Genomic DNA, 9,025 nt, shown 5'->3' with positions numbered 1-9,025 from the left:
ATAATAAAGAGATCACATATTACATAAAGAAGAGGTAAATCCTGAATGCTATCTGCGACATTGGAGACAAGACAAAACATAAAAGGAAGAAACATGAAGGAAAAAGTGGGAGGGACAAGGGTATACGGGGGAAACCAGGGAGTCGGGCCGGCCATCTTCAAATTTATGAGCCTTGTGTTCCAAATGTGTAATGTTGCAATGGACAACAAACCCGGGCTCCCCAACGCCCCAAACCAATAACACATAAACAAACATACAAGAGGGCCTCTAGCATCCCAGCAGCAGAATAAGCCACTGGGCACAGTGGTGTCCAGGCAAAGCAGCATAAGTGCAGCAACACAAGGCTCGCCCCAGCCGTCAATAACGTCGTCAGAGTCCGTGAACCAACCTGAGGACCAAAAAGTGCCCGTCCAAGTCAGCCACGTTCTCTGAGGAGGATAAACTGAACATGCATCATTTAACTAATAAAATACTTATCAACTGTAATAGACCCATGAAAAGAGAAGGGGGTATAGGTCAGACCCCATACAAGGTCAAATTGAGTTCAATCCTGTATTCAAACAAGTATTTAGAAACCTGGAAATGTGTCGGAAATGAGTTCCTGAAAGCGTCTTTGTGTGGGGCAGTGAAATGCCGGTCATAGACGTTAACCCCTGTTCAGCTGGTGAAGAGGATTGAGAGTGTGTCCAACGAGGGAAATAGATCAGAGTTAACAAATGGGGTCTGGGCAAACAGGGGAAAAGGTGGCTTGGGCAAGTTCGACCAGGTAACTCTCAGCATCCTGGACTGTGCTAAATTCCTTGAAGGAGGTTCCCACAAAGATACGTAGCTTAGCGGGGTAGAGGAGGGCAAATTTGGTGCGGTTTTTCACTAATTCCTTCCTGGCCCTTGTAACTTCGGCCGAGAAATCCTGGAAATTCAGCAGTTTATTGCCGTTCCATTGCAGGGATCTATCCTGGTGGAATGCCGACCAGATCGCCTTTTTATGCTGATAGTTGAGGCATTTAAAAATCACCGCTCTGGGCCTGTTTGTGGGATTGTCTCTAGGTTGGCCCAGTCTATGAGCTCTCTTGACCACCATACCCATGCAAGCATCTTCTATCTGGAGTAAGGCCGGCAGGGTGGTGATTAAAAAGGAATACAGGTCTGGGCCTTTAAGGGTCTCTAGTTGAACAGGGTAGGTGTAGCGCTAAAGTTACCTGTGCGCGAAGGGGCTGCAGACCTAGAGTGGTCCAGGCTCTGTTTACAAGTGGTTTGCAGATGGGGAGGTACTGCGCTCACCTTCTGGGTGTTTGTATGGTGTGTATTAAATGAAATGCGAGGTCCCAGATTTTATGAAAATGACACTGTAATGGATTGTGCTAGGTCCTACAAGGTGACTACTGACACTTGAGTATAATGATGAGAGGAAAAAACAGATGTGTGCAAATATATTTATTATCAAAAAACAGGGAATAGGGGCTGGGGCTGGCCACCATGCAACTTCCACTCAGTGAGTGGTGTCCGTTTGCAGGTGGATGTGGGGGCCACAGGTGGGGCAGCGTAGTCCTGTGGTGGGTGGGGAAAAGGGGTGGGCGAGTGGGTGAATGCAACAATTGCAAAGGGTAGTCCCGAAAAAAGAGTCCAGAACAAAAGCGGTATGTGGATGTCACCGGAGGTTGGCGTCCCAAGACACCCCAGTGGTGCATCCAGACATACCTTGAATCTGTCGCTTTGCGGGTGTTGTTGCAGGTAGCCGTTGAAGTAGTAGTGGCCGCTGGCATCCTGTTGTCCCAGAACGGGGGTGCCAGAAGTAGAGCACGCTGCTTCAATAGTTCGCCGGCGACTGCCGGAGGTGCGGGCCTGCGTCACCAGGAGCGCGACGCACTGGAATGACGTGCACTCGACTCACTAGGAGGAGACTTAGATCGATGTGGGAAGCTTGATGCTGTAGATGCTGTAGGTGGGCGTGTATGTCCCAACGCGTTTCAGCCGAGGTCCGGCCTTTTTCAAGGGTGTCAGTACTGTAATTGGGTCCCGAATATAAGGGGAGGTGGGCTCCACCCCTCTCGTTATGATTGGTCAACAATGAAATCAGTATAATTGCAGTTGTGATCGTAGCAAGGTTACTGTGTTGACTTTACTGGCTGTGTCGACTTTTATGTTGAAGACATATGTAAAAGAATAATGGGCTGAGTATACATTGGTGTAAGGATACTGTCAATGGAGGAGTATTCAGATTGGTTTGGAGCAGGTATATATAGGAGCGGGTGAAAATGATATGATAGACATTAATTAGATGAATTGAATGGGACATGAAATGAAATGAAATAGAATAGAAATAGAGAATAAAATAAAATAAATAGAATAAAATAGTAAACACCAGAATATAGTATAAATTAAAGGATATATTGAAATAGGATTATACTAAATTAGATGGAGATAATGAATTCAGACATATATATAGTAATAGATAGCCTGAGGATGGTATTAACAGGGGTGCCTCTTATGAGTACATGGACAGGTAGGTCTATGTGAGGTGTTCTGAGTGCTCATAGTAATGCCTTGACCAATGAGGGCACAGAGTAATGGGTGTTCCTAATAGTTACAGATGTCCATTGTGGAAGTCAATGTTTAAACCCCCAGGGTGTAGAGTTTTCAGATTAAAGATCCAAAAGAGCTCTCTTTTGTTCAGTAATTCAATGTAGTCACCCCCTCTCCAATTTCTTGTGGGTGATTCGATGGCTGTGAATGTGAGTCCCGCAGGATTGGAACCATGGACTTGTTTAAAGTGCATGGATACGCTGTGTTTTTCGTAGCCTATTTTTATGTTGCGTATGTGTTCATACATTCTAACTTTCAGTGCCCTGATTGTCCTCCCTACGTACTCTAATCCGCAGGGGCATTTTAACAGGTAGATCACCCCTTTGGATTCGCATGAGAGATGTTGTCTGTATTGGAAGGTACTGTTGGTGGTAATTGATGTCCAGGTGTGGTGACTTTTGGTTGTCTTAGTGGTGAGGTTATTACAGCCTGTGCACCTCCCACATTGGAAGAAGCCTTTTGTGTCTGTAAGTCTTGTTTGTGTGATTTGTTTAGGTTTTATGTGGTTTTTAACTAATCTCTGTCTCAGGTCTGGCGCTTTTCTGAATATCAGTGTAGGTTTCTCAGATAAGTGATGTTGTAAATCTTGGTCCTGTCTCAGTATGTGCCAATGTTTTTGGAGTATCCGTCGGAGTTGTTGGGAAGACTGGTTGAACTGTGTGATGAATGTAACGTCTTGTGGTCCCTGTTTGTTGTGGGTATCGGTCTTAGTCAGTGTTTTTGTCCTATCTAGTGTTGCTATCTCATGGTATGCATCATTCACCAGTTTCTCATCATAATGTTTGTCTAGGAATTGGTCCCTCATGTCACTCGCTTGTATCTCAAAATCCTGTGTTTTAGAGCAGTTTCGTTTCAGACGACGGAACTGCCCTTTGGGTATCCCATCCAACCAGGGTTTGTAGTGGCCACTGGTGTACAAAATATAGCTGTTTACGTCGACGTCCTTCCTATAGGTTCTTGTATGTATAGTGTTGTCCTCTATGAAGATTTCTAGGTCTAGAAATTGTACTGTTTGTTGACTGGTTTGAGTTGTGAATTGTAAGTTTCTGTCATTTCTATTGAGGTAGTCGATGAATTGCATGAGTGAATCCTGTGAGCCCTTCCAAATGAAAATGCAGTCATCTATGTATCTTCGCCATAGGATCAAATTAGACGCCCAACTACGCTCACCCCAGATGTAATCCTCTTCCCATTTGCCCATGAATAGATTAGCGTAGCTGGGCGCCACCTTCGATCCCATGGCGGTCCCGGTGGTCTGGAGGTAAAATGTGTCATTAAACCATGTGTAATTGTGGTGTAAGATGAAGTCAATGGAGTCTATAATAAATTGTATCTGTTCCTGTTTCAACTGTTGTGCTTGTTCTAAGAAATGTCTTGTGCTGTGTAGTCCTTGGTCATGTTCGATAACTGTGTACAGAGATGTGACGTCGCTGGTTGCGATCCAGTAATTATCTTGCCAATCTATGGTATTCAGGGTGTTAATGATATCTGTGGAGTCTCTGATATATGAGGGTAGGTCTTTGACTAGGTTTTGTAGGAAGGTGTCTGTGTACTGTGCGAGATTGGATGAGATGGAATTAATGCCAGAGATAATCGGTCTACCTGGTGGGTTGTGTTTGTTTTTATGGATTTTTGGAAGATAGTAGAAGACCGGTATGACTGGGTGTTGTTGTTTGAGGAAGGTGTGCTCTGATTTGTCCAGGATGCCTTGATTGAAACCTGAAAGCAGTAAGGTGTCTAGCTGTTTTTTATAGTCTGCTGTCGGGTCACAGGGTAATGTTTGGTACGTGGTATGGTCATTTAACAATCTGAGTGATTCGTGTGTGTAATCTGTTTTGTTTAAGATGACAATGCCCCCCCTTTATCTGCTGGTTTGATGATTATGTTGTGGTTGTTCTCTAAAGACCTTAAGGCTTCTGTTTCTTTGTTTGTCATGTTTCTCTGTGTGTAACGTGAGTTTTGTTTGGTAGTGAGTTGATCTAGATCAGCAATGACTGATGTTTCAAATGTCTTAATGTGATGGCTTTTAACATGTGTAGGATTGAAAGTGGATTTGGGTCTCAGACCGGTATGCTGATAGGTTGTAGGTGTTTCACTATTGTTCCGTGTTATGGGGTTTGTCATGAAATATTTTTTCAGACAGAGTTTTCGTGTGAAGGACTGTAAGTCACAGTATGTTTGAAATTTGTCTGGTTTGTTATGTGGTGCGAATTTGAGACCTTTTGATAATACATCATCTTGTGCCTTGGTGAGTGTTGTGCTGCTGAGGTTGAAGATCTGTGTCGGTATGTGTGGAGAGCCTAAGTCTTGTTTTCTGTTTGAGGTTGTGTTTTTGTTTTTTTGGGAGTCCCCTCCTCTGCAACCTCTCCTAGTTCTATGTGTCTTTTTTTGCTGATGTTGGGTATCTGGACTTCTGATATGGTTGGTAGGCAGGCTTTTCGGCCTGCCTCCGTATCTAAAAAATGCTCGCCCCATGAGTCGGCTGGTGTGTCAGTAGTTTGTGTGTCTCTGATCGTGGGTGCTGGGTCCGATATGTTGGTGTCCAATGCTCTGTTGGTCAGTTGTGTACTATATAACCTTTGTGTGGTGATCCACCCCTTGTCGAATGAGAGTCTCGCTAGATTGTCGTACTCTGTGTCATCATCTATTTCGTGTATGGAAAATGAATTTTGTATGCTTGTGTCCAGGGTATCATTGGGTTCTGACTCATCAATTGTGACGTTATTGGTATGCGAATTGTCCACTTTGTGTTGTTTGGACATATATTGTTGGTAGGTGAGTCCAGTGTTTTTGTATAGGATGGGTTTGTGTTTTGTGTTGTGTATGGTTTGTAGTAATGTCTTGCGAGGTCCAGGTGTCTGCTTGATATGGTGTTGCGATTTTTGTTTCGTTGTAGGTCCAGGAGTCTTGTGGAGTGTGGGTCTGATGTCACGGCGAACTTTGTTTATTTTTTTGTTAATAATGTCGTTCTCTGTCTTAGTCAGTCTCTGTTTGGAGATGTTTTCTATCTCATCATAGCCCTGTTCTTTTGTGAATGGTTCTATGAGTATGTGTGTGTCATTTATTTGAGAGGCTAAGTCTGTTAGGTGGGAATCATTTCTTTCTATAAGTAGCTTGATCAGGTCTATTGAACAGTCATGTAGTATTGAGTCCCACTTCTGCTGAAAGTCTAGATCATCTAAATAATGTGTGGATACCTTTTTAAGTCTTAAACCTTTGGGGACTATGTTGTGTAGTAGGTACCACCTGAGGAAATGGGTATCCCACCAGGTTTTGGTTTCTTTTTGAATCAGTTTTTCTAGATGTCTGTATTTACTAAAGAATTCTGATGGTGGTAGTGTTTGGTTAAGGGATTGAAAATTGTGTCCCTCTATCTCCGCCCTCTGTAACCTATTGTTTCTGATGTCCAAAAGCCCCATATGTGTATGGTAACAAGCTGCTAAACCGAGGAGCCAGATAGTTGAGCAATAGTTGAACAGGGTAGGTGTAGCGCTAAAGTTACCTGTGCGCGAAGGGGCTGCAGACCTAGAGTGGTCCAGGCTCTGTTTACAAGTGGTTTGCAGATGGGGAGGTACTGCGCTCACCTTCTGGGTGTTTGTATGGTGTGTATTAAATGAAATGCGAGGTCCCAGATTTTATGAAAATGACACTGTAATGGATTGTGCTAGGTCCTACAAGGTGACTACTGACACTTGAGTATAATGATGAGAGGAAAAAACAGATGTGTGCAAATATATTTATTATCAAAAAACAGGGAATAGGGGCTGGGGCTGGCCACCATGCAACTTCCACTCAGTGAGTGGTGTCCGTTTGCAGGTGGATGTGGGGGCCACAGGTGGGGCAGCGTAGTCCTGTGGTGGGTGGGGAAAAGGGGTGGGCGAGTGGGTGAATGCAACAATTGCAAAGGGTAGTCCCGAAAAAAGAGTCCAGAACAAAAGCGGTATGTGGATGTCACCGGAGGTTGGCGTCCCAAGACACCCCAGTGGTGCATCCAGACATACCTTGAATCTGTCGCTTTGCGGGTGTTGTTGCAGGTAGCCGTTGAAGTAGTAGTGGCCGCTGGCGTCCTGTTGTCCCAGAACGGGGGTGCCAGAAGTAGAGCACGCTGCTTCAATAGTTCGCCGGCGACTGCCGGAGGTGCGGGCCTGCGTCACCAGGAGCGCGACGCACTGGAGTGACGTGCGCTCGACTCACTAGGAGGAGACTTAGATCGATGTGGGAAGCTTGATGCTGTAGATGCTGTAGGTGGGCGTGTATGTCCCAACGCGTTTCAGCCGAGGTCCGGCCTTTTTCAAGGGTGTCAGTACTGTAATTGGGTCCCGAATATAAGGGGAGGTGGGCTCCACCCCTCTCGTTATGATTGGTCAACAATGAAATCAGTATAGGGGTCTCTGGCAGGCCTATGATACGCAGACTGTTCCTCCTCGAACGATTTTCCAAATCGTCAAGTTTAAATTGCAGAGAACATGTGGTTTGAGGCTTTAAGGGAGTCTATATCCTGGAAAGCTTCACCTAGGTGGGCCTCATTAGCATTAACCTCGTAGTGATTTGTTTCAGTTAGGATTTAATGTCCTGGACTGACTGCTGCAGTTTAGCAGCATGGGAATCCAATATAGGGTTAATAGTGTCTTGGATAGCTCTGACCATGTCAGCATAGGTCAGGGATGCTGCTTGTGTCTGAGGGGATTGTGGGCTGTGCGGGGAGAATAGCTTAGGCTGAGTGTGTGCAAAGTGAGGTGTCTCAGACACACTTACAAGTACCGGTCCAGGTGGAGCAGTGGGAGCCGGAGTTGGGGCTGGGATAGTCTTCCGTGTGTCCTCCTGCTGTATATTCTGTGTGCCATGCGCCATCTTGGATGCGCCTCATGAGGAGTGAGGGAGTTGGCATTGCGGTTTCCCGGCAGGTGGGTACGCTAAAAACTTTGGTGCAGGTAGAAGGCTCCTCTCTCACCCTGTGAGCTGTGTTATAGAGGTGTGGGTAATGGGCAGCATGTGGCGCTGGCTGGCTGGGGCAGTGTGGAGCTCAGCACTCTGCTGCCATTCCCATGAGACCCGGAAGCCATGTCAATGGACTTTTAACGGCAGTACCACTGGACTGGACTTATGTAGCAGTATCACTAGACTGGACTTATGCAGCAGTATCACTGGACTAGACCTATGCAGCAGTACCAATGGACTTTACAGGAAGTAACACTGGACTGGACTCATACCGCAGTATCACTGGACTGGACTTGTGCAGCAGTACAACTGGACTGGATTTATACAGCAGTACCAATGGACATTAACAGGCAGCAGTACCACTGGATTGGACTTAAACAGCAGTATCACTTGACTGGACTTTTGCATCAGTACCACTGGACTGAACTTATACAACAGAATCACTGGACTGCACTTATAGAGCAGCACCAAGCAGCACAAGACACCAGCACTAGGGAGCACAGCACCACTGGACTGGATTTATGGCAGTGCAGGACACCAGCACTATGCAGCACAGCAGCACAGGGCTGCACTTATACAGCAGCGAAGCACAGGACACCACCACAGAACAGTACCAGTTCGCCACCCCTAGTGCTCAACACTCAGACCACCAGTGACACGGACCCTTTCTCCCAGTTCCCTCTCCAATGCTAAAGTGAGGATGATGGTGAGTTGCCCGGATTTATAAACACTGTCCGGATCTTGTGAGATCCAACATGGGATGATGATGTGTTGCCTTGTTCTAAGCTCCGAGTCTTGGCGGGAATATCTGAGCAGTGCTTGTATCCAAGCTCGGGTCGCGGGTGCTTGGCAGCGTTCGGATTCCCAGAATCTGAACCCGCTCATCCCTACTTATTATGTACCTTGGTGTTACTTCTGTGATTGGTATATTACTCCTGAAATGCATCCTTTTTCAACAATGTCTGATTTCATCAAGATACATGAATCTACTTTTTTCACCTTCATATGATACATTACTGATTTGCAAAATTAGTTTGTGTGTATTTTGTAATGTATGGTTGAGTATCCCTCATTCGAAACGCTCAGGACCACGAGAATTTTGGATAAGGGATATTTACTGTTTTTGGAATAATTTTGTTTTTTAATACTCAACTGGTCCCCTGAAGGTGCCCGATGGTCCAACGAGATCCACAGTGTCCCCCGGTGTCCAAGGAGGCCTTCAGGATCCTCTTTAGCGGTCCCAGGGGTGCATTGCTCCTGGGACTGCTGAAGACGCTGAAAAAGATCCTGAAGGATGCCGTGGACATCGGGGGACTTGATAAGCATGAAAAAAGGGGCAGGGGGGCAACCCCCCTCCCCAACCCCCCAAATATTCCCCAAAAAACATATTGGAATAGGAATATTTTGGATAATAGATCTACAGATACGGGAGACTGAACCTGTATCCACTTTTCTCCCTTATATTACGAGGAATGTTATATTTTGAAAACCTCAATAAATATAT

The sequence above is a fragment of the Crinia signifera genome, chromosome 19 (genome assembly GCF_055691185.1).
Source record: "Crinia signifera chromosome 19, ASM5569118v1, whole genome shotgun sequence".
Taxonomy (NCBI): domain Eukaryota; kingdom Metazoa; phylum Chordata; class Amphibia; order Anura; family Myobatrachidae; genus Crinia; species Crinia signifera.
This window is presented reverse-complemented; position numbering follows the sequence as displayed.